Below are 27,315 nucleotides of genomic sequence, written 5' to 3'. Positions count from 1 at the left end.
AGCTACGAAGTTAAGAAGCTATACCCCAGTATGACTTTTCTGTTATAAATATTCACAGTATTGTATCTATATTATGGTAACAAAAACAAGAAAAAACAAAAAATTGTCTAAACAATTGTTTCTGTCAAAGATTTTAGAGGGTTTATATGGGTTTACTGGGCATCAAAAAGTGCTATGTAACTTTTAGTTTTTAAATTACAAATAAAACGCGCCCAAATTCATCTTTCTATCTAATTTTACTAAAATTACCTTCGCTTATTGAATTAAGTACTGTACAATTCTTATCTAGATTTGTAAGTCTATTATGTTTTTACAAAATGAGAACATCTATGATAAAATTTTCTCTATTTGATGATCGGTATTATTAACATATTTTTATTATTAATATGAAGCTATACAATATTCTTAATCTTTAAAAGACATGATTGCTACTTAGAGACATAAAGTCAGGTCGCACTGAATCAAATGTCGAACTATACGTCTTTGGTGAAGATTAACAGCGTATAACAAAGAAAATTTCTACTCATTGATCATTAAGTTGGTTATTATAAAAGCATTTTAAAATTTTCAATACCTTTGACCACATTACGAATCATTAATTATTTGTCGAATCTTTACATGTATTTCCAAAGTACAAGGTTGAATCAATAACGTTTAGTTGTAAATTACATAAACAAGTTTCATACGTGTGTCACCTTAGGTATAAATAAAGACTTTTTTTTAAATAAATGAATTGATGAATGACATCTACTTGTTTTACGCTCCTAAACAATTAATATATCATCAAAGTTGACAAGGACAATTAGATAATTCAATTATTTTTTCGAAATTTCAAAGATGCTCACGTCGATATTTTGTGAATTAAAAAGAAGTTTCCCAATCTCATATCGATATATTGTCAAAACATTGTTACAATTTGTAGACGAAAGCTTGTAAAAACTTAAAAACAAACATACAAATAACTAAAGATACAAATGAAATAAAATTTTAATATATAGAAGAAAACCAAAATGATTAACTAAATTATAGGTAATAATTGAGGCGTTCCATATCAAAACTCGCCTTATCCATGTAAAGCGATTTTGAGAAAATGAGAAAAAACTGTTTACGTTCTTATTATTAAAGATTTGTTATCGATATTTTTTATATACCTCAATGAACACCTATCAACTCTTGTGCTCTGCTACTTTGAAATATTTTTTCTTTAATGATTTTAATTTTAATTATGGATAAGGCGAGTTTTGAAATGTCTTTGTAAATAAGGAGCATTTTGAAACATTTTTTTTTCGCATAAATTAGTTATTGTTCAAACTAAGGACCACAAATTACAATTTTTTTATTGAAATTTAAACAAAATACAAAAAAGCAAACATATCAATTAAACTCTATAAGCAAAATAAAATGAAAATTATAATTAGACCCTTAGCTCCTCATTTGTTATTTTTTTGGCAAAAGTCTTCGAGGTCGTCACAAGCACCAACTACTTCATTAGCCACCTCGGGGTTTAAAAGGTTTTTGCAAAACGATATTTCCTGTTTGCCGACCTATTCTTTGCCAAAATGTTTCGATACAACCTTTTGAAGATCATGTAACTTTTCAGGCTTGACAGGTACTCCTTTTTGTATAATCATAGGACGAAAAATTGAAAGATTTTTCCTCTTTTTAAGATATATTTAGAAACAGCAGTGTCTGAGCTGTAAAAGATTTCACCCCTTACTAAAATATTATTATATTTTTAGTTACGACGAACCTTTTTGCCCCGGAGAACTTAAAATGCCTTCCAAATACTCGATCGACGGAGGCAAACAGGAATGTCCTGGAACAGGAAAAATCACTTGAATTTCCTTTATGTTTTCAGGCGCAACATTTTTGTTTTGCCAGCCACAACCTTCGGCACACAGCCTTACTGTAGAGTAACCATTCCACTTGAACAGTCAAAAACAGCAAACCAAATTTGGTTAGATCCTTTATGAAACTCGTTTTACATCCAAGTGTGTATAAAAACATTGTCTTTAGTTAACTTCGATTTTGAGGAGCCTTTTAGCACTGTAAAATTGTATGTATAAAGTTGGCGACTACAATATGCCGATTGATCAGGTACTTTGGGATTGATCAAAGTACCTGATCAATCTCATTTTGTGCACTCGCTTTTCCATCATAAGCCTTACTTTGCTTTCTTGAGACTTCTTAATTTTGATTTTTTCTGTCAGCTCAATGAATTTTGAACACGCATCAGTTCATTGTACATTCTAAAAATTTTTTAGGCTCACTTGGCTTTCTTCGTGTTTTTTTTGGGTCTGCAAGTACCACATTAATATCCATTTTTGCACATTAGTTGATCAATTGAATCTCTTTCCAAGAAAACCTTTAAATTGCTCTTAAAATACTACAAAAAATAAGTGTTTACTCATCAGGAAACCAAACAATACTGATGGAAAAATATGGATAACACAGAATCGCGCAAAAAGTTTCTAATCACGTGATGCCGAATCAAGCAATTTGATTGAGTAATTGGATAAGGCGTCTTTTGAAATGACAATGTGTGTTTGACTGGCAATCTTAACCATATAAAATACAGGATAGGGTGAATTTTGTTTGGTTTTGCGATACAGATATTAGGACGAAGAATAATTATAGAGCACAAACTCGATTTTCACTAAAAATGGATAAGGCAACTTTTCATATGGAACAATAAGACAATTAAAACATTATGCAGCATACCTGGAGTTAAATATTATTATTAGAATAGAAGTCCGTTTACAGAAAAGAAGGTACTTTCCAGTAAATATGCCCTCAAATTTTTGTGAGATGCGGGAAACGACGATATAGATTTGATTTCAATTGGCAAATGATTGTGCATTTTTTTCGCATTGTAAAATATTGAGCCCTTAACTAATTCTGAACGTGGAGTAGGTAAGAAACGATCTTTATGAAATTGGAGAACCGTGCTTACTAATTGGACAACGGATCCAATAAGGAAGGAAGAGTCAGAATTATCAATGTTTTTATAAATTTCTTGCGATATCTGTAAAAAATTCGTTCCGCTATCTCTATGACTTGCTCACAGAATCTACAGTTCTCATTTTCTACCATACCTATAGTCTTAAGGTGGTAATAGACGGGACAGTGTCTTTCCAATAGACCTAACACTAGTGTAATTTCGTTTTGGTACACCCATGTCTGTAAACGTCAAAAATCGCACTGTCAACATTCCTTGTAAATGACATTTAACAATAACATGCAAGTAATGAGATTTCATAACATAAACGTGAGTAAACGTGAGTTTTGAGAAAAAACTCAAGCTTCTTGGTTAAATTAAATTATAATAAAATTTTTATTCACGTAAGACTTAATTTGGTATATTTACACAAATTTAGTCAATTAAAAAACATAAAAACTTTCATCATTAGCGAGATATATTTAGGATTGAGAGAGTGATGTCCCTAAATGTAGGCAGCACATTTTGCAATTTCTTAAGTAGCATGCTATGAAAATAAATGTCATTTATATTGTCAATTTCTTGAAGAAAATATGATTGTATCCGAACATTTTCTCAACTTTATCTACGAATACGTTACGTCTGATAGTAGTGAAAGTGATGAAATTATGAGAAATCCACCGGAGTTTTTAAAAAAAGCTCAATCTGCCACACATAATTTGATACTGCTAAAATCCAAAGAAAGGTACGAAATTACCTATCAAAAATGTATGGATTTCTTAGTTACAGAAATGGAAAATGCATAAAACAGTTTGTGGGGATAAACACAATCGGTAATACATCACGTAAAATTTCTGAATATCTTGAGCTGCCGGAAACACAGCAATATACCGGTCATTGTTTCAGGAGATCATCAGCCACCATGTTAGTTAATGCAGGAGGTGATATGCTATCATTAAAACGACTTGGTGGCTGGCAATCTTCTACAGTAGCGGAAGACTATGTGAATCAATCTCTTAAAAATAAAAATGACAACGCATTACGAATATCGGAGGCAATTCACAATTATCAATCTTCGTCTTCTAATGTACCGATCACTACTAGAATTATAAATACACCGTTCATCACCATTAAATAATAAGGCACAATCAATTTACAATAATTGTTCAATTGTTATTTACAACTATTATAATAAAGTTTAAATAATTGCGATGTTTTGTATTTAATGGAAGAAAATGAATGGGCGTAGAAAAAGTATGGTACGTTACGCGAGTTGTAAGCCATTTACGCACTCATGAAATTTTTCACTTCGTGCGTAATGGGTTACTTACAACTCTTGTTACATAATTTACTATTATAGATATTTCAAAACTGATTTAGTTATAAATCATTTGGTTCGTCTTTAGCCATGTTGACATGGCATTTTGATACCCAAGCAGTTCAACGTTTCAATTCGGTTATCTGAGCAATTGGCAATCAAACAAGTAATGTCTGTACAATCATGGGTTTGATGATCGTTTTGTATACCCACTATAGTGTAGTGGGTATACAAAAAGGGATTCAAAGCAAAATTGAATCTCTTTTCAATTAATTTGATTAATTTGATCTCTTCTCCACAATCAAACATTTGAAAAAGGAGCTCAATATTGTTTCTGTTAATTACTCTAAATACCAATCTAAAATTAATCGCTTATCACAGTCATTTGAGAGGAGATTTCAAGATTTCGAGAGTAAAAAACAAAATGTACAAATTTTTATAAATCCTTTCATAATAGTTACTTATCCTGCCAATATTCAATTAGAACTTGTTGAACTGCAAAATCATGATACGTTGAAAATCCTTTTTGCTAACAAATTGCCTTCGAAAGCACAAAATTGTTCAGAAGATTTTGCAGAGAATTTCCATCAATAACTGTCCTGGCGTTACAGGTTTTAAGTAGTTGTATGTGAAAAGGTTTTTTCAAATCTTAATTATGTAAAAAATAAATACCGCACATCCTTAACTGGGCAACATATTTGGGACTTTTTGTTACTGTCAACGTCGGATTTGTCGCCAAACAAAAGTAAATTATTGAAAGACAAACTATGGCAGAAATCACATTGATTGTATAAACAAGTTACCCTGGAATTAAGTTCAATTTTGTTTCTTTATTTAGGTTTTAGAATAAGATAAAATTTGTCCCTAATAAACAGTAGCTCAATTTTATTTTCTTAATAATTAAGTTTTTATTCCGCTTGTCTTGAGAGTAACTGAAACAGGAAATGTAAGTGGCCCGTCGTTAACGATTAAATCCACCGTTTGGCCCGACTCTTCAAAAGGTTGAGCAGCCTTGCACTATACTATCTTAGACTTTGATTTTGCTTTCGAGGTTGCGACAAGTCAATACAGCCGCAGTGGCATTGGAGTTTACTTTGTCTAGATTTTTATCCAAGTAAGACATCTTGATACTTCACTTCATTAGATGCTCACAAGAGACGTAAGCTTAATCATTAATGTTTCTGGATCATTTTCTGAAAACCTCTCTATCAATTTATGTAAATATAAAGATATTATGAGGATAAATCTATTGCAATTATTGTTTTTTCCTTTATTTTATGAAATATAAGTGGAATTAGGTCTTCGATTAAAAATATTAGTATGAACAAACGGGAATCGCCATAGAAAGAATTAACGTTTTTGGGCAATTACTCCAAAGCTACAGAACTATACAAAGATATATTTGTTTTACTTTATAATTTTTTAATTTCCGAATTATATTGCATTGAGTGTAAACGTGCTTATAGAAGAAGGTCGCTTTAATGCCTTGGTTGAGTAATTACTGGGTTCTCATTATTATATCGACGTGAATTTCATTTTAGGTTCTTGGAATAAACCACTAATCACTCAAAAACCAGTTTCGTTACTGATGTTTATGTATATTTGTGCCTTTAGATTGGCCTTCATTTGACCATATTTTGTTTAAATAATTAGTTTTTTTCCTCTATAAATTACTTTTGAATATTTCCTTTGTTATGAAATAAAAATTCATATTCAAAAATATCGGACATACTGTGAAGGAGAACATTTAATAATACAGGATGTCTACAAAAAGAAAACAAAATATAGTGAAAACTGTCTCCCCTGCAAAGATCTATTATAATTTATTGGATAGTTAATTTTACAAATAAAGCAAATATTTAAAATACTTATGTAATTTTATACTTCCGCGGCCCCTCGTTTTTTTGGTTCTAGAAAATCGAAAAATAGTCCGATTTCGATGAATTTTTTTTTAAATCTTCGTTATTATGGCGGATTTACGAAAAAAATTATGGTAATAAAAAAATTAAAACTTATATTGGTTTCAGGGCTTCAAATGTTCATGAAAATGCGCTGATTCGCGTAAAATTGTTGATAATTTTTTTCGAAATAATCAAATGAAGTGGTTATATTTTTTTTCATAATCTACACAAAGAAAACGAAAAAATTGAGAAAAAATTATACAACAATGTTGCTTTATAATGTTTTTACAATTGAAAATAATAAAAATTTCTCTTAAAATTGACCTTTGCTCACATTTAATGGTTTGTACCTTTTTTATTAAGTAATTATTAAAATTATATGAACAAAAACATTCCTAAAATCACTTATTGTAATCAAGTGTACAATATTCAAGGTTAACTTTGAAAAATTGAAAATTTTCACCTTTAAAAAAATGGTATATTACTAAGATTAAGTTTTAAAGAGAATTGGAAGTTGGGCGAGGGGGGTTTTTGAAAAGCAGACTATTGTTCTGGATCTTTAGCACACCCCCCCTAACCTAACTTAACCTAACCAATGTAAGTTTTCATTTTTTTTATTCCCATATTTTTTTTATAAATCCACCGTAAAAACGCAGATTTAATGAAAAGGTTTATCGAAATCGATTGATTTTAGGATTTTATAAAACGCGGAAGTATAAAATTAGTTTATTTCAAGAAATCTATTTAATTCTTTCGCGTTCATGATCTAATATTCTGCATACGTTTCTCCGATTCTTAAATTTTATCAAATATACTCCTTTCAACAACTGATGGATCTTAAAAGAAATTGTGGAACGTCTCCAAAGCTTCAAAGGTCTTCTGAAATTTTCTCTATCAAATATTTGTGATTAGTCAGCTTCATCTTCACTTTATAACCGTCAGTCCCACAATTCTCCTCTATGAAGTCTCTAGCAGTAGCCACATCATCGTCAACCTTTATAAAAACTTCGAATATTTGAATTAACACTAAATCAGTCGTTTCATGGGGCACAAGCTATAACTAGGTCTAAACTCAATATCAACTTCACTGTCCTCTGTCTAAATTTCTTGTTTATTGTTACAAAATTCAGATTTATTTTCTCACAAACACTTGAGAATATGATTAACTGCAAAATTGTACGATATCTTGAGATAAGAGTTTAAATTTATGAGTGGTATTAGCATAGCACGTTTTGGTAAGTACTTTTGAGAAAGAAGAAAATAATAAGTACGATTTTTTTGTTTTATCATTTGCTTTTTGACTTTTCTCAACCAATCTTTGAAGAATTCTTTGGTTACCTATATAATATAATAAACAGTTGACAGTCTTGACACCTTTCAAACATCTGGGTTTCTTTTATTTCCCGATAATCAAATGAAGAAGTTCATCTGTCAGATTCACAAACTTCTTCACTTTGTTTAGCTCCGTGACATTTTTCGCCTTTAAATGTGAAGGCACTTATAGAACGGAGCTAACTTCTCAGCCTTATAGATATTTTCTTTTCAATAACATGTTAAATATTCCTTCCACTGGTTACATACTGCGGCTATTTATTCGATCGATATGCCATTACGTTTTGCAGAATCCTTTAACCAGTCATTACAAGCTGAAAAGTGTTGGACTACCAATTTCGTAGCAAAGGATTGAAAAAAACATGCAGCTTTGAAATTTCTGTCTCAAATAGAGATAACATAGACCGGAGGGTTAGTTAAACACGTAAGGGATGAACTTAAACAGTGCGTTTTTATAAAAAAAAAAAAACACAGTGAAATGACTACTGGTACTGATTGATCTTTTGAAACCAAATACATATCATCAACGGTTCTTCTCAGTAACGAAATGGTTAATGAAATAAACATATAATTTTACAGTGCTAATTGAGAAGGAATATTAGAAAAGGGATTAGACCACCCGAATGGTTGCAATCCTAGAAAGTATACTTTTGTAAAAAACACAATGAAATCGTTGGTTTCTCCTGGTACTCTTCAACAAAATAAATTTCAACAATGATTTTCATCGGTAATAAAATAATTAGTAAAATAAACAAGTAAGAAAAAATATTGAAAACATGTTACATCCAATCTTTCAAAGGAAAGATCATTAAATGGTGGAAAGATTATTTGAATACCACTATAGGAATATAAACTAGACTATTTGGAGTTTGTACCAAATATTCATCATCAATATGATCATGTCTGTGCAGAAAACTATTAGAGATGTCTCAAGCTGCAATCAAAGTTCTGAATCAAAATTATAAAATATAGTGAATAATGCTTGAAATTTGAATATTAACCATTCCAGTTTTACATCTTCTTCTGGGGTATAGATCTGCGTCACAAGGCACAAGACGAATGTCGTGACAAATTATCTCTGGATTAAAATATTTAGATTGCTGTTATTGGGATATTGAGGTTCTACCGCCTTACTTTGGGTTTTTAACGAAACAAGAAATATTTTTTTTGGTCCACGAGAAGCTATTTCTTCTAAACATACTTTCTCGTTTTCTTTGTAGAACCCAGAAATTGAATCCAGACTTACAGAAAACTCCTGTTGATATGTTTGATTTAGACAACGTATAGGTTTTCAAATCAGAAACTTCTTTAATTCCTTTACATGCTGCTTCTGCCATTGTTTAGGCATTTCTTTCTCTACTTGCTTACCTTCTAGTATTCACAGTTTTTTTTATATTTATTGTTATTCATATGGAAGTTTTATGGATAATGTTAGTGAATGAGAATGATGCATTTATATTCAACATCAAGAGAAAGAGAGATACCAAAAAGTTTAAATGCTGCTTATTTATGAAATAATTCTGAAAAAATGTACCTCGCGACTTATGATATACGTTGCACTGGAAAAGAAGGAAAATGAAATAGCTGATGAGCTCACTAAAGCGGAGACAGACAAGCCCTTCATGGTACCAGAACCCTTCTGTGGTATTAGCTACAGTACAATGCAAAAATCACTGGAAAAGAAGGTAGATAGGAGCAAAACCAATTATTGGGATAACCACCAAGGGCTGAGATAGGCAAAGACTCTTCTGGGAAACTATAACAAGAGTAGATCTGCTAAATGTATCAATCTTAGTAAGAACGAATATCAATAGGAGTTCTATCGGGGCACTGATGCCTCAACAAACACCTGAAGACGCTACAACGACAGAAGACGAAACCTCTATTCACATTTTCTCGAAGTATGAAACTCCAGAGCACTACACCTGGGTGCGTATGAAATAGAAGACGAAGATCTCTGGCAGTTTAAGCCATTCCACATTCTAGACTGTTTAAAAGGAGTGAGATTGGTGGATCAGCTGTAAACGCTGGGTGGGACACAGTAGAACCTTTGGGTCGCAGTGTATACGAAATCCCTGCTAAAACTATGAATTGGTAACTACGGGGCACCTTTGGATTTCTGTTGCATTTCTAAAATGACTGAATTAAGATTGTACGCATATTGTAGTTTATTATTATTATTTTTCCATATTTTAGAATAGTTTTTACTTAGTGTATTCAAATCAACACAAAGAACAAAATAAATTGCTAAACAAAACCACTTACATTCCTAGATAAGTCGTTTTTCTAATATAGGCATAAACATGGACATAAAAGATAATTATCTGCACATAAATATGTTCATTTGTGAAGGTATACCAGGTAAATAACTTAACCCACTCATGCTTTGTCTTTTTTAACCGTAATTGATATAAAAAGATTTGAAATTTAATCTTTCTCTATTAGAACAACAGTCCAAAGTAATGACTGACGCAGGTTGTTTGATACTTATATTGAGTAAACTTTTCCAGCGAGAAACAATTCTAGCTGAAAAACCTCGTAATCGAATTCCAAGATTCTGACTGACCGCCTCTTCTGCTCGTCCATATTTTAATAGAACCATATCATTGGTCCCATTTTCATTAATTTCAACCACGATCACTATCTAAAACTAAGTAGTGCAGTACATGAGTTCTAAAGGCCGCTTGACATGATGCAATACAACGTGCAATGCAATGCAAGATGCAATATTCCTTGATCAAAAGCATGCGCAGATGAAGTTCAGTTTGTCATGCAGGATCTTGACATTAATAAGTTGCAATTTAGTTACTTTTGACTTAACTGATCAGCTGACTTTCATGGAACTTAGCTTTGCTATTTTCTTTGTCGAACGGAGACTTGCATGCAATTTCTTGCACGTTGTATTGCATTATGTCATGCGACCTTAAGCCAAACTAGAAAGAAAGGTCGTAATTAAAAAAAAACTGTTTTCTCTTTTCTACTATAAAAAATATGATTTATCTTTAGAATCAAAATCTTCATACACGCCTGTTTAATTTCATCGTCGCTGTTAAATATTTTACCTCTTAACTCGGCCTACAGCTTTGCGATCAAAAAATAATCAAGAGGAGCTAGATCAGGGATATTTGGATTGCGTTAATCCTTCTTTAATCAAAAATTTTATAACAGCTTGAAATTCAATTTGAGACAATTGTCAAAACAACTTGAGCAGGGGTCGTTGGCGTTCTACTATATTAAAATGTTACTTTGTGTAAAGCTTGTTATGACTTGTACATGAATATTTTTGCGAACGCACTCTATTTACTGTTTGAGGCCAAAAACTTAAGGACTGCACGTCAACAATTTTAATAATCTATGATGATTATCCATAATACCAAATCCAGTGACTGCGATATGGTTTCAGCAAGGTGGATAGGGAAGCATCGATAAAATGGTCACCACAATCTTACATTATTAGATTTCTTTCCAAGGGGATATGTGGAGAATATTATAGACTAAAGTAAAGCTTTTGATTTGAATGACTATGGCCTATAATTCCCATTTTTAAAAAATTGAAGATATCAATATATATTTACATGTACATTATATATGAAACATTGATACTACTGAACCACCCAATTTATCATTCAGATCTTGACCCCAGCGATTTTTACCTCTTTCTAACCTTAAAATTTCTCTTGCGGGAGACAGATATTATCTCATATGTAGATGCTGATTTTCGTGAGAAAAGATCACGTCTTTTTGGTTTGCTTTCAACCAAAAGTTGTTCAATGTCACAAACATAGTCTAAGGGATTTAAATAAGCGAGCTGGATGGTAGCGGTGGATGTAGAAAACTTTGATTTCTTATTTTTTTTATAACAATCGCAGCTCGATTTGGTATCGCATTATCATTTTTCAAACTCGTAGTATTTCAGCCGCGGCGTACACAACATTTTTTAGACGACGCATAAGATCCAAAACTGAGTAATGAAAATAAATAGTAGAGAATTATAAACATCAGCTGGCGTAGATTCGAGTAACTCTTCACATTTTTTTTTCATCATCATTCATTGTTAATCATTAATTTAGACAAAACTTCGGATAAAACAAATAATTTCAGAAAATTAAAAATTTATGGTTATGCACAATCATCACATTGAAGTAAAACTGTCAACTGTCAACATTGATGTGGCTAGAGTCACATTTAAGGTTAAGTTAAAGTTGTCTACTTCAGAGCGTCCCGAAAATGTTTTGCAGGACGAAACTGTCACTTTCACTACATGGAATACTCAAAACGCAACTTCAACTGTATGTAAATGAATACGGAACGAACAACTTTCAGATGGCGTCGTCTAAAAAATATATTTATGAAATTGTATATAAAAGTTTGTCAAATCTGTAAAATATAAACATTCTTCTTTAGAACGGGATTGTTTGGGCAGAAGTTTTGGCATCTCTGCCCCTATACCTAAAATAATATTTTGTGCATCTCCAAAATACGTAGACCCCTACCAAAGAAAGCTGGAGACTTTTTCCAAGTCTTTTGATCAGTAGTAAATTCGCAGAGTAGTTTAATATGGTTAAGAGACAATTTTATTTATGATTAGGATGTTGCCAAGACGTTCGCGGCTCAACATCTCCTTTGAAACCTTTCAAACGATGTATCACAAACCTATAATCCCCATTTAAAAAATTGGGGGCAAAGCTATCCTTGGAAGAAGGTTGGAGATAAGGATTGTATCGTAACGTTGAAGTATTACAATTAATGATTTGAAATTTGATGTGTTTCGTCAATTATATAAATATGTAAAGTATATATAGTAAATAATAAAAACATTGATGCTCCTTCGTGAAATCTATTTGACGTTTTATATAATGCTCCTACTAATAATAAACCAGTAAAAATTTAAAAACAAAAATCGTTACGATTCGACAACTAACATCTGATCTAGTAAATAATTCCATAAATTATTAATTAAAATAACCTTGATCCAAATATAATAATTATATACCGTCGTATCGTTGTATACAATATGGATGTGATGCAAAAAGAAACTAAGGTATTGGGTAACAAGACGACCTTTCAATGTACACTGGTACAAAAAATTGAAATCATCATTTTAGTCCAGTAGTTAAAAACCAAAAATCAGTTGAAGTTGCGAGAAACTAAAGTTCTGCATAACATATCAAAACATATAATCGAAGAATCCATCTTTAGAGTTAACCGCCCCGGGGTAGAATCTACCCCTATAAAGACCCTGCTCAATCATTAAACCTAAATACTGTTTACATTGATTTAATGAACCATGTCTCTCTAAATTTGTGCCAGGCTAAATTTTGAGTCCTCTAATAGTTCCGAATTTTGGTTTTCTCGCACAATTTAATGGAATTTATAATTATACCTTGCTCATTTATTTTTCCAAGGGGCTAATTCTTGCATGAGGTTTTGGTCATTGCATTACTGAAACAACACTTTTTTCTTAGCCAAATGCGGCTGAAATTGCTTGATTTCTTCGCTCAAACGTTGCAATGAGTTGGTATAATACCCGCCGTTTCTTCTTTTTCATTAGTAAATGAAAATTATCCCACGCGCATCCCAAAAATCCGACGCCATGAACTTGCCTGCATATGGAACGGTTTTTGCCTTTCGGGTATAAAGTAATGAACTCACTTTTCATCCATGGTTAGGAAACGGTGCAAAAATTCCATTTTATTTCTGTGAAACATTACCAAACAATCGATGGAAATATTGTGAACAAACTCGGCACCCATCTTGCGCTGTCTCATGTCAAAATTTTCGTGAATTTTCTTCAACATTTCTTCAACCTCATTTGGTCAACCACTGCTTTATTGATCTTCGCAGATCGTACGGTCTCGTTTAAACTTTGTTTCCCAATATTTTACTATATTGGTTGGGCTGAGGCCTTTCAATTAAAAGTATTGTATCACATAACATATTGATGACTGCCAAACAAATACTAAACAACGTGATCTTCAAACTTGAAACATATGTTGTATAGATTGACCAAAAAGTCATAAGTGATCAATATCAACGTGGGCTAATATAGACGTGACCAAAGTCGCATCAGCGAGGCCTCTTTTCTTTTGTTCCCAAAATCTACTTACAAATACTCATGATAATGAAAAAAATATAAATGAGTGGTGGAAGAAAATTTGTTTCATATTGTTTCCTAAGTAGTTTTTCATAATTTTTACTTAGAAAACATCTTTCTGCTTCGGTAAACATTAAGATAGATATCTTTCAGTTTATTTGTAATTATTTATTGAATCATCTGACTAGCGTCTGGTAGCGACTAGCATTTGGTAGATTAGGCACTAAAAGTTGTGGTTCTTCGTAAAGCTCATAAGGTTTGATGTCTTTGCCTTCTTCATCTTTCAAGTACTAGATGTAAATCATTACAGTACTCCAAAAGCTCGATATTTGGCAAACATTTTGAATTATTCATGTCGTACAAAAATCCAAAATTGAGTGCAGCAACTGTTGTAACTGTTGGGCGAGGGCCCACTTCTCCCATGTCTAGCTACGCCACTGATTGTCAACCACAAAATTTGCGATGTCAGAAAAAAAATTGAGTTTTGTCAATAAGTACAATTAAATGGTTATCAGCTTACGAATCTGTCACAGATAAGAGAGAGTCGCAGAATTTTCTATTTGGATTCCATTTGAAAAACGTGCTTCCAAGAAAGCAAAAACTGCTTTTTCGACCAATAAAATCATGGTCACAGTGTTTTGGGATGTTATTTATTTCAATTCAGAAAAGAAAACGTGACTTTTTAGAAAATTGGAATATGAAAATTGTAAAATAAGCTATCAGCAATTAGGATTGATAAGAATATACCATTCTATGTGATATTTTTGAATTGAAATTGAACAATGTAGTAAGAATAAAGACAGGTAGGCATTTAATAATAAATATTTAGATATACAAACACTGCGAGTTATTTTGAATGTTTAAATCTAAAGGGAAACGAATTATAACATTACTCGCTAAAATCAACGACAGTTTCTTGTCTAATGCTTTATTAATATCTGCTAAAAAAATTAAAAACTGTGCGGCTGATTATCATGAAGATATGACAGCAGAATTATTTGAAAATTTTACTTTTACCTAACATTACCAACAGTAGTAACAAAGCTCAAATTCTAGCATTTATGTCTGAAAAAAATATTTCTATTCCTGTTAGCTATCGTAAAAAAGGCCCAACAAGCAAATAATTGTTTACTGTTTTACTATTGCATATTTAACCCTATATAGTTAATATGGGTGAAATCAAAATTACGAAAATGTAATCAGTCTCCAGAACTGAGCAAAGAGGTTGTAGAACTTGTAAAGAAAGGAGACCGCCAAGAGCTTTGGAAAAACAGTGTTAAACATGTTATTATATTAAAAATTAAAGTTTAAACTCTTATATACACCCCACAAAAATTATCACATCACTCATTATTTTTTAAATATTTTCAATATGTTGCCTGTTTTTCGAATTTTATTATTATTACGAATTAAAACACCAATAGATACGCCGTTTGCAACATTTATTTTATATCAGTTTAATCTACAGAGGACAAAAAGTTTGATTTACCAAAACATAGAAAATATCAAAAAAATTGTACAAAACATCTATACAAAAAAATGGACGAACGCTCTAATTACAGCTTCTATTCCTCTTGGAATGCTTCTAAACAGGTTCTGGACGTATCCTAGCGACATGTTTTCCCAGAAGTTAAAAAGAACACATTGAAGATCATCTAGTGTTCTTATTGGTGCCGGATATAGCTGAATTTGCCATCCTACATAGTCCCAGACATGCTCTATTGGGTTAAGGTCCGGGTTACGTGCAGGCCAATTCAGGGTGGGTATCTCGACCTCTTCTAAGTACTGCCGAACCACTCTAGCAGCATGTGGACGAGCATTGTCGTGCATTAGCACAGTGTTGTCACCGATATGAGGCATATAGGGCACTCATGGGGTTCTAGGATATTGGTTATGTACCTGTCAGCATTTAGTCTTCCATCAATCACTGGTACTAACTCTGTGCGACCCTCGAAAGAAATTCCTCTCCAAACCATGATAGAGCCACAACCGAAGGTTTCAGTTTGATAAAAATTAACCTGATTGTGCCGTTCACCACGCGTCGCCTTTATACTGGTACACGCATATCTGATGAATACAGTCAAAATCTTGATTCATCCGTAAATAAAATATTGGATCAATCTTGAATATTCCAATTTGCGTGTTCTCGAGCAAATTCCAATCTTGCTACTCGATGTTCTCTGGTAAGACATGGACCTCTAGCTGGCACCCCGGTTAGTATACCTATAGCCAACAGATCCGTTTGCAGCCTTCGAGCGGTGGTATGCCTAATTCTTAACCTCAAATAACGATCATCTAGTACCGGAGTTACCCTTCCGCGGCCTTGTCCGGGTCTTCTGGTTAGCTGCCCTGTTTCTTGGTAAAGAATAACAACTCTGGATATGGTGCTTTGTTGAACTCCAATTACCTTGGCGACGTATCTTTGACTGCGGCCACCTTTTATGAGCGCGATGATTCTAGCGGCTTCTTCATTCATCACATGTCTTGTTAAACGTTGAGGCACATCCATTATTAACAAAATAAATTCAAAGTTTCACTATACAATAACACAATTTGCTTAGAAAGTTCTCCAACTCAATGCATTCTCCAAGACAGAAATGATTTACTCGAGCATTTCTGCTTCCAAAAAAATTTGTAAAAAATTGTGATATTTTTTGCCTATAATAAGAAACCAGAAATATCTATTAAGTTGATACATATACAGATTGTCCCAAAAAACTAAAATTGAGTATTAAAAATATCCTAAAATACCAGTGATGCGATAATTTTTGTGGGGTGTATACTTATATATATAAAATTATTTTATACGAAAATACCCGAGATATAACTTGAAATAATAATTTAACTCTCTACTAAAAGAAGTGGTACGCCTATGGATTATGAATGCTTCATCAATTTATTATTCTCTCATTCATAGAAATAATTCAAAATGTCGGAATTACTTGTGAAATAATTGAGCATTCGTTTCACATCTTATAATAAAAAATATCAAATTTATACTTATTGCGTTTATTTAAATAACAAATAAACAATAAATGCTGCGTATGCAAGTATCATGTAACGCGTTCTACTTTTAATTCTCAGTTTTGTTCAACGTAATATACGTGTATTGTATACAGTGTGTTTAATAGATAAACAAATTTATTATTCTGTTTTTAATAAAGCTATTAATCAATAGAAATTATGCAACGTAACACATATCGTTAATATCTCTCAGGGTCAGTTTTCCTATCATTTATAAGTCAATAGAAGTTTTTCGTCAATTCTTAAATCTTTCTCACAAACTTGTATTTTGGATAAACAAGCACCTCTCTTTTGTCCTCTTTATCTCGAAAAATCATTTTTAGAAAGTAATTTATTCTAACTAAGCTTTCAAATAGTCAATCGTCTATTTTATCTAACAAATTTGTCCAATTTACTCCAACAAAGGACATCCAAATATTTTTTCGTCTTCGCACTTTTAAATCACATTATTCTTATAAACATAATTTCTTTCTTTGGCGCTTTTTCCATCTTGAAATAAATCTCAATCTCTAAATATTTTTCCACCCACTACAACTGTCGTCATCTTTCGCCAAATTGTTCAACAAAACCTACAGTAACACGATTTTATCCATTACCTTGAAATTCTTGCACCATTCAAGCAATTTTGTCTTAATAATCGCCCTCCATCCATCCATAGTCATACCAAGTCAACATTTATGGTTCATAACATCTAAACTGCTTCTACTAATGATTTCCCTTTTCCTTTTTTGATGTTTTATGGATATGCTTGTCCCGCCATATGGATAGAAGACGATCAATTACTTTTTTGCATTTTGAATCCTCAGCCTACTTCAACCTTAATGCAGTAACAATATGTTTTGTATTCCTATTAAATATTGCTCATCATAGGCACTAGATCATCTATAAATCTAGCGCGTATACCATTTGATCATCTGCAAAGATCAGGGTGAACAGTATGTCCTACAAGTGAAGAATCCACAGTGGAAATTAGGAAACCCATGGAAGGCAAAAACTTCCATGATAAATATGCAGTCATTCTTTTGCCGATACATCAAAACAAACATTTCAGTATGCTCATTGAGAAAAATCGTTTCATGGCAGAATTAGAACGTTCTTTCAAAAAATTGACTTCTGTCCACCAACAGCTCTTCCAAGACACCTCGTTACAACAAAAGGTCTAACAATGTTAGCAGTGTTAACAATCTGTTAGGCTACGTGAAGTTTGGCTAGGGTTCTCTCAGTTCCCACTTCAGCGAGCTATCTCATTTTTGTCTTGGTAGCCGTGGAGGATTGAGCTTTCTCCGGTGAACATTCATTCCCAAATGTGTGAGATGTATGGGGAAAAGTGTATATATGTGCAACATATGCGACAATGGTGCAGAGAATTTAAAGACGGACGTTCAGACGTTCATGACGAACAACGTTCTGGCCGGCTGTCGTTTTCTAACGAAATTATTTCGAAAGTGAAAGTATAAATCTGAAAGAGTAAGGGTTCAGGTCCTCAGATAGATGATATCCTGCATTCACATTATGTTGAGAGACCGCCAAGATTGTTGCAAAGTGGTTGTCAGATGACAACAAACGACAACGTATAGAAGCGGCCCTCATCTCTTCCCTGAATTGAAGATTGAATGCCAATAAACGTGTTTTTCATTGTGAAAATTCGTTAAGAATCTTATTTTATGGACGCATTTTTACCCGACTGCCAGGAAGGGTTATGGTTTTAACGCGTATCTTGTAAGTATGTAATATTCTTTATTACCTTGTATCTCCAGAACCGCTAAACGGATCTTTACATTTGAGGTATCGTTAGATTCGTTTCATTAGCCCAAGTGTTCTTAGATAGGAGACATTTAAAAAAAAATGGCGGATTTTGGACGCCAAATTGAGAGTTAAAAAAATGAAGGATTTTAAACACTGATTATAAATATGTATATAACTTGCAGTTTTAATATTAAATGGAACGATAAAAAATATCTAATTAAAATAATTCAGACCTGTGCAGATAGATTGCACCACTAGGTTTATAAAACGCGGTATCGTTGTGTTTTCTTAATATTACTTATTATGAAGCATCGGTCAGCGCGCAACAAACAATTCGGATAAATAGCGCCACTAGGTTTTTAAAACGCGGTATCGTTGTGACTTCTTGTTATCTAAGACTAATATATTTACTACGAGGACGGACCTACGTTGTTACTATAATTATAATTGTCTTGTGCGATTTAAATATCTTCATTATTGTGAGTTGCCCCAAAATATGAGGCAAGCTGGAGATACAACTTTTGTGGACATATTAAACAGTCTTCACGTTGGAGAACTTACAATGCAGCAGTTATCTATCATAGAAAACCGCAGAGTACCGTTGATAGGGCCATTTGACGATGGAGAAGCTGTCAGAATTTTCCCAACAACTAGACTGGTTGATGCATATAACGCGACTATGACAGAAAAGTTAGAAAAGCTCACAAAGAATACACCGTTAGTGCTGTAGACATCTCATTGGATCCTAAAACATATGGTCAAAAACTACGAGAGGAATACTTACCTGAAGATCCCAATAAAACAGGTGGTATACCAAACCAACTCAAATTAGGTGTAGACTCTCGAGCCATGATAAGACGGAACATCAATGTTAACCATGGGCTGGTTAACGGTGCTATGGGTATTATCCGACGTATAGATTGGCCAGCACTACGCAGAGAGCAGTTGGAGCCGGGAGAACTGCCACAAGCAGTATTTGTAGAGTTCGATGATCCAAATATAACAGGGAACCGACCTGGTATTGGAGTCCGGATAGAGCCTTGTGCTACAGAATTTGATGCTTTACGTGGTTAAGGCAAGATCGATCGACGAATGCTTCCCTTAATTTTATGCTGGGCAGTGACGGTGCATAAATTACAGGGCACAACTTTAGACCGAACAGTTGTAGATTTAAGTAGAAACTTATTTGCAAAAGGTCAAGCTTACGTTGCTTTGAGCAGAGTGAAGACTCTCTCCGGACTTGCTATTAGTTCTCTTGACCCTAACAAATTGCTTAATCACATGACATAAGGTATTAATCCGGTTACGTAATCTTAACTAAAAAGACATAAATAAAATAATAATTAAAAAAAATCAAAAAACCCGCCTGCATGGATAACTACAATTAAAAATCAACTGAAAAGACTGAAACAAGATGAAAATTCAATGATAAGGTATTTTAAAAAAATAATGATTAGGTGCCAGAAACATAAATTGATACAGTACCAAACCAATGTACCTGCATATTGTACACTTAGAAATATCAGCACGGTAGTTTTTTCACTTTTTTGCAACATTATAAACAGAATTGCAGTCGGAGGCATGAAATTGAATGCTATGATAAATTATTATCTCTATGTGCATGCCTCCGAATGTAATTCTGTTTATAATGTTGCAAAAATTGAAAAAAGTACTGTGCTGATATTTCTAAGTGTACAATATGCAGGTACAGTGGTTTGGTACTGTTTCAATTTATGTTTCTGGTTTTAAGTATCTAATCATTATTTTTTTAAAATACCTTATCATTGAATTTTCATCTTGTTTCAGTCTTTTCAGTTGATTTTTAATTGTAGTTATCTATGCAGGCGGGTTTTTTGATTTTGTTTAATTATTATTTTTTATATTAGGATATTACCAATGCGTTCGCGGCGAACCAGAACAACAAGAGATCTTTTAAATAAACTATTCTCCACATTCGGTAGGAACCGCATTTTCATGTTAAAGATGTCAATTTACATACGAAGAATAGAATCCATTTGGCTTTTATATAATGTGTATTAATAAACGTTTCGTTCCTTTTATATAATTGCTCGCGATTAATGTGAATTACAAGCTTGTAGTTGGCATCAGTTTCTGAACGCAGTGTCTAACATTTAGGTAACTTATCTAATATAAGTTTTGTGATTTATATTTGGATATGATTGTTTTTCAAAATATTCTCCATTAAGATTCTCCAAAATATGTGATTTATACGTATCAATCGCTTCTTTAGGTGTAGAAAAACGTTGACCTCGCAATTTATTTTTGATCTGCGGGAAATGAAAACTGTACGGCGGATGACCCTTAAATCGATTATTTGACTGTTCAAAAACGTTTTTGTTTGAACTGATGTGTGAGAGCTCGCATTGTCGTGGTGGGGAATGATTCGTCTTTTTAACAATCATAAGTTCGTACAAATTGAATTTATGCGAGTGGAGCTAATGCCCTAGTATGCCTCAATCACATGGTATATTACATGACAGCATCGATATTTTCTGGCACAACAGCTGATTTTGGACTTCATTCATCTTGTAAAAACCACAATTCAAAATCGAAACGAAACTCAAATTTGATTCTCAAGACAACACGTTCTCAGTACGTTCACTACATATATGTAATACTCCTATATGAACAGTTGGTATGAAAAAAAAAACGTTCCTACGTTACGATGCTGACCGTATTCATTTTATCTATCGTTCGAGACACTTTATCTATACTGCGCATGCTTGAGAATGTGCAAAACCAAGTAGGAATCTCGGAAGATAGAGAAATCGTTGCCATTTGGTCTTCCTTAGTCAGAACAGCTTTCACTGTCCATATATGAGTATTACATATATAGTTTACTAGTAAAAATTCCAAACTTCATTATGTCTATGTCAAATTTGACATATTCACATCAGTGTTGCCATACCTCAAAACTCAAATAGCAACCCTAGTATTGAATGCCTGTGTTCAATAAATTTGTTTAATTTGGTTTTAAATTAATCGTTCTGATGGTTTAACTTTTTTGTATGAATAAAATGATATATAAAACACTCAAAGAATAAATAATTATCATATTATTAACGGAATAATTAATTGTTCTGTGGATTGAATTTTTAATAATTTATAAATTTGTTTATAATAGCTGTCGAATAGATCGATAACGAAGAACCGATTATTTACCCAGAGTAGCAATTTCAGATCATCATAAATTAAGAATTAATGTTCATATCGATTTTCTATTAAAGGACAGGTTATGATATAACTGAGGTCAGATATACACAGAGGTGAAAAATTATCTTCTTTACATGCAAATTGAAAATGGAACCTAAGGTGATTGTGGATCCGAATCCAGAACAACATTTTATCACAATTTCTTGTAGAATATTCTAAATTTTCAACTCAATTTACAGAAAACTTTGTTTGTGGGTTCACAAAGAATTTTCTCTAACTTTCACCATTTCGTTATTACGTTAAATAATCCCAGATGAAATATGACTTTGAGACATTTGAAATTTCCTACAAAATGCTTTTTTAATGTCATTTGCTTAAAGTTTTGGAAAGTACGCTCAAACACATTTTTTCCCATTTTTACGTTTCTTTTACGTCTATAGACTTGATTCAGTAATTATCTAACCTTTTTGACCTTCTAAATAATAATTGCCGGCTTTTTCCTCAAAATACGCGTGAATGTATACGTCTAAGGAAAATCCCTTCCTTGAAAGTGGAACTATAATGTTAGGAAACAGGAAAAAGTCACTGTAGGGCAGATCTTGTGAATACATGGGTGATCGACCAAAGCGTTTATTTTTTTGCAATTTGTTAACAGCATAACCCCATGACTACCCTAAAAGTAGTCATCATTTCTCAGGTCGAAGAAACCCTCGAAGCGTATTCGACTGTGTTGATTTTTATTTTGTTTTTGGAGTGTAGAGTTAGATCCAGATTTCATCTACATTTATAAATCTACGCCAAATATGTGATTAAAAGGGTTCACCATCTTGTTCTTACTTTTTACATAAAAAAATCGAAGGGGTTGTATCTGTAGAATTAATCACAAACTTGTTCGAGGATGTCAATGTACAAATAATTCGTTTGAAGTTGAACTAAATTAAGATGAGATTTTTCAATTTTTTGTAATAAGAGAATTGATTCTATTTTTAAAAATGTAAAACACACTTCTATATAAAGTAGATTTCGAAGAGGATATTGATTAAAGCCTATATCCAAAATTGGAGATGTTTCTCAAAATAACACGGCAACTTTTTTTAATTAACATCTCAAATCTTTTTGTGAACATTATCTACAGCATTCCATTTGCTTATAAATAATTAGATAAAAGAAAGGAAAAAAATTTGAATATTATTGCGTTTTTTTCTATTTTTATTAACTCATTATTATAAACAAAAAATCTTAGAACAATTATTCAACCATTCTCTTAATTTAAAGTTTGATCTATTTTTTTCAAAAAGCAATCGTCTATTTTTTTTTTGTAAATTGTCTAAAATTTCAACGGCGAATATATGTATAGATTATACCATATTTTTTTAGATTTTTCAATTTGCTCCCAGACTATTAAAAGTTGTTTAAGTTGAAGTACCCGTTTCTGAGGCGGTTTGCGCAGCCTAGCACTTTAACTTTCGTTTGAATTATTTCCGAAATATTTTTCGTGAAATGAACTTTTCGAAAATTTCCCGATATATTAATAAGCGTTCATTTTGATTTGATGTTTGATGACTCAATAAATAAACATGGTTATGACACAACCTTTCTTTTTACAAGTTTTATTTGTGACAAGAGAATGTAACTTTTAGAAAAACAAATTTCAAAAGAAATAAGAGGTAGACGACAGCTGTCAAGCCAATAAAATTAGCATTTATTAACTTTGCAGGTAGGCCACGCGACCGAAAACATTTGTGAAAATTCAGGTTATTATTGTCATTGTTGTGATTGTAGCAGCCTGTCAAAGTTGAGACATCTGATTGGCAGATATAAAACTGTCAGTAATATAAAATTATAAATAATGAAAGTACACTTTTGAGAATGGAAACTTTTTTTTTAGTAAATGTCATCTGCTTTCTTTTTTAAAATTTAAAAAATATTTATACTTCACTGTAAGCTGTTTTTTGAGGTGTTTATAACTTTTAACAAACAATGATCTAGACATTATTTCGGATCGAACATAATTGCAATAATAGTATGCCGAATTAACATAAATTTATACTTGTTTCCTAGACTATATTGACTTTAGACATATAATGAATACTTACTGCGAAAATTTTGATATTAAATTCATTGCCACATAAATATGAAATCAAGCTAGAAGTGTAATTTGAGTTTCCATATATGTAACTTTTATTTTTGAAAAATGGTAAATTTCACGATTGCTCAAATTTCTTGAAATTCATTTCACTCATATTAACAACGACCTTCAAATTGTATCCATTCAATGTTGTAGCTGTGAGTTTAACATTCGTAAAATTCCAAATTTGTATTTTCTTAATATGTTTCCTACATTACCATAGTTAAAACTGTCTATTTCGATAGTTCAAGGTAATTATGTATTCAAATTATTTTGTTCTTTGGAAATATTTACTAATAAAATTATTGCATCTTGAAAACGAACGTGCGCAATATTAGCGGTGACAGTAAAAAAATAATTATGTAAATAGCATCGCAATGAAATAAATAGAACTTCGAGGAAGACATGAAGCGTTGAAATTAGTTTTGAATATATAGAAAATTTTTTCGTACAAGAACTGAGTCCAAATATCGTATTCTATGATTTTAACCCAACGCTTAGCAAACTCTTTGATACCCTGGTAATACCCTTTGGGCTTAGGTACATAAAATTTCTTTGGATTCAAATTCTTCTATGCGTTCGCGGCCGCGGCAGCCATATTTTATTTTACTGTTTTGGACGCTTATGTTGTGCACGATATCTGACGAAGATTGAGTGAAGGAACCCTAAGTAGTTCATCCTTATCGTCACGTCTTACCGCAGATTGCGCTAACCGCAAAATTCACGGTGTATGTAAAAAAAGTGAGATAATGTGATAACAACAGAATTGACAATAGCATTTTGCTAAAAATTGTTTTGGCATATTGTTTTGTTGATAAGCGAACAAGTGACATTAGGGCTTTGGCATAAATTTAATAATGGTCTGATAGCGAATAAGAAATCTGGTTGACCATTAAATTTAACAGCAGAATATGTAGGCTGAAGAAACTTATGTTGGTAGAACTTAATAGATATCTCAGTTCAATGATGTCTTCAGTAGATGTAGATGTAACTCTGCAAATTAAATAGAGACGATATTTTCCTTGAAGACAAGTGTACGGTTATAAAACAACTCAAAAACCTATGTCTTGTCCATTCCTCGAACAACGATACAACGCAGGTTAACTACGAAATAAATTGGACACCTGAAGAATTGGACCAGCAGCAGCTTTCCAAGTTACCACAAACAACGTATCCATTGATCAAAATAAAGCCAACAACTCTACGACATGACAAATACAACTAGCAGCATGAAAGATGAAATTATATTGTGGTCTATAACTTAATTCGTGCGTTTTTTTTTCAAAATTTGAACGTTTATTTAAGAAAAACATGTACAATAGTATTATTCAAACTATTGCCCATCTGAAGCTATGACCTTTTCCCATCTTTCTGGCAATTTGTGGATCCCATCCTAAAAGAACTGCGCCGGCTTGGCAGCCATGCCAACTTTTGATATCTTGCTCTGATGTGAACCGTATTCCAGTAAGGGTTTTGAGGTTCTGCATCGACCGGAACAAATGGTAGTTAGAAGGGGCATATTCCGACCGTTTTTCGGCTACTGCTCTCTACAAACGGATTAATGTGTTCGATAGCGTTGTCAATTGATGGTTTCACCCGGATTTAGCAGCTCATAATACAGCACACCCTTCTAATCACACCAAATAGAGAGCATTACCTTCGCGCCATGGATATTCGGCTTTGCCGTTGAATTTTTCATCACTAGTGAAAATCTGATGCAAAAATGACTTCCTTCTATGGCGTTTCAACAGCATTTCGGGCATGCAAAACCGCCTTTCAACGTCTCTCGGCTTGAGTTCCTGTGGAGCCCAATTTCCTTGCTTTTAAATATATCCAGCTGCTTTTAAACGTTTTGAAATGGCTGCTTGAGTGACACCCAAAGATTCTGCGAACTCTTCTTGTGTTTTGCAACAATTTTCATCGAGTAAGGCTCCCGGTTCTTCATCCTCAAACTTTTCTGGTTGTCCAGGACGTTCATCGTCTTCCAAGCCAAAATCACCACTTTTAAATCTTGCAAACCAATTTTGGCACGTTCGCTCAGCTAGAGCATGTTCACCAAAAACTTCCACCAAAATACGATGACTTTCGGCAGCATTTTTCTTTATATTAAAGTAATGAAGAAGTCCCCGCAAAAACACTTTTTCGGGAACAAAGTTCGACATATTTGAGTAAAAAAAAATTATTGTTGTTAAAACTTCAAATGAATGACATATACTGAAAAAACGTATAATAACAGTAACTTTCCAGAGCAGGAATATCGGATCGATGTAATATACAAGTTACGCTGTCTTTTATCAAACTGCACAAATTAATTTATAAACCCATTATTAATATCCATATTTGATTAATAAAAATTTTATTGAAAATTGTGAAACCTGAAGTAGAATGAACTGCCAATGCCCTAATTCACTTGTTCATTAATCGAAAAAACATTAATATACCTTACCATTTTTTAACACACTCTGTCATTTTGCCGTTATCGCCTCACTTTTTTTCACACACTGTCAATTTTGCGATTATCGCAAACTGCGGTTAGACGTGAGAAAAAGGATACTACGACGTAGCCAGTATACCTCGTTTCTGCTCCAGAATCTGCATCTACGGGTTGCGACAGTTTATCTTCTGATTCCGGGTCTGATTTGGATTTGTAAGAAGTATATTGTTGATTTTTTATATTAAAATTATTATTTATGAAGGTAACGGTGTCTAAAACCACTGAATTATGATCCGATAAATAAATTTAAATCGCCACTGTCAATAGCCTGCGCCAAATGAAATATTTTATTTATTGCGAATAATAGAACGGCTTGTTTGAAATAATTTGCATTTGTTTTTGCGATAATTTAATTTCTTATAATACGTAATTAGTAAAATTAATTAGTTTTGTCGTACGAATGGGTATTATAAGCGATTTCTTAAAACTCCCTCAGGTATATCAGTTTTTTGGTCAGAATTATTTGATACTTTTTATATTACCTCAAATAATCATAGACAAAGTATATTATATAGTTATTTTTTCAATTTCTAATAATCAAATCAATAAATATTGAATTAATTACAATTCTTTTATTTTATGAGTATTAATATGCTTTTCTTGAAAATACTATATTGATCACTTACCCTAGAATTATAGAAATATAGAGTTTGCTCTAGATATAATTTGCTACACTTTTTTTAAATATGGAATATGGCACTAACACTCGTAAAAAAATTTTTTTAAAATCACATTGGTATCGAAACGTGCGCACCGAAACCGCGATACTTCTCGCACCTAGACTACCTGCAGTGTTTTGAGTCGGCTGTTGTTAACAAATGTGCTAATAGACCCTCAACTAACCACCGCGCCGACTTGATTGGCTACTTTTGGAAACTACAAACTTGTTAAATATAGAAACAAAAAAAAAATTATAAATTTAACTTAATCGTTTAGGTAATTACATTTATATCGCAAACGTTTTTAACAATTAAAAAACCGGTTATTTAATAATAGACGAATGTTCCAAGATTTTGGTCATTAAGAAAAGGAAAAATTTAATATAATTATAATAATTCGACCATTCAAACTTGGCACTTGACCTTGAGGCTCTATGACAGAGGTGTCAAACTCAATTTTGCAGAGATGTTAAAATCGTAGGTGGGCCAGATTGAAAATAAAAAGAA

The 27,315-nt window shown here is 32.6% G+C and overlaps 1 protein-coding gene across 1 annotated transcript in view; it reads right to left on the bottom strand.

Annotated features, from left to right (window-relative positions):
* LOC130448357 (ABC transporter G family member 20) overlaps positions 1–27,044 on the bottom strand; it is a 51,037-nt gene extending 23,993 nt beyond the window's left edge. Inside the window, exon 1 of the mRNA XM_056785702.1 lies at positions 26,776–27,044. The gene's annotated coding sequence lies outside the window, so the exon portion shown is untranslated. The remainder of the gene's footprint in view (positions 1–26,775) is intronic.
* Positions 27,045–27,315: the final 271 nt, after the last annotated feature.

This window comes from Diorhabda sublineata, chromosome 1 (genome assembly GCF_026230105.1).
Source record: "Diorhabda sublineata isolate icDioSubl1.1 chromosome 1, icDioSubl1.1, whole genome shotgun sequence".
Classification (NCBI taxonomy): domain Eukaryota; kingdom Metazoa; phylum Arthropoda; class Insecta; order Coleoptera; family Chrysomelidae; genus Diorhabda; species Diorhabda sublineata.
The sequence above is the reverse complement of the archived record's forward strand: the minus strand, read 5'-3'. Positions and strand labels throughout refer to the sequence as shown.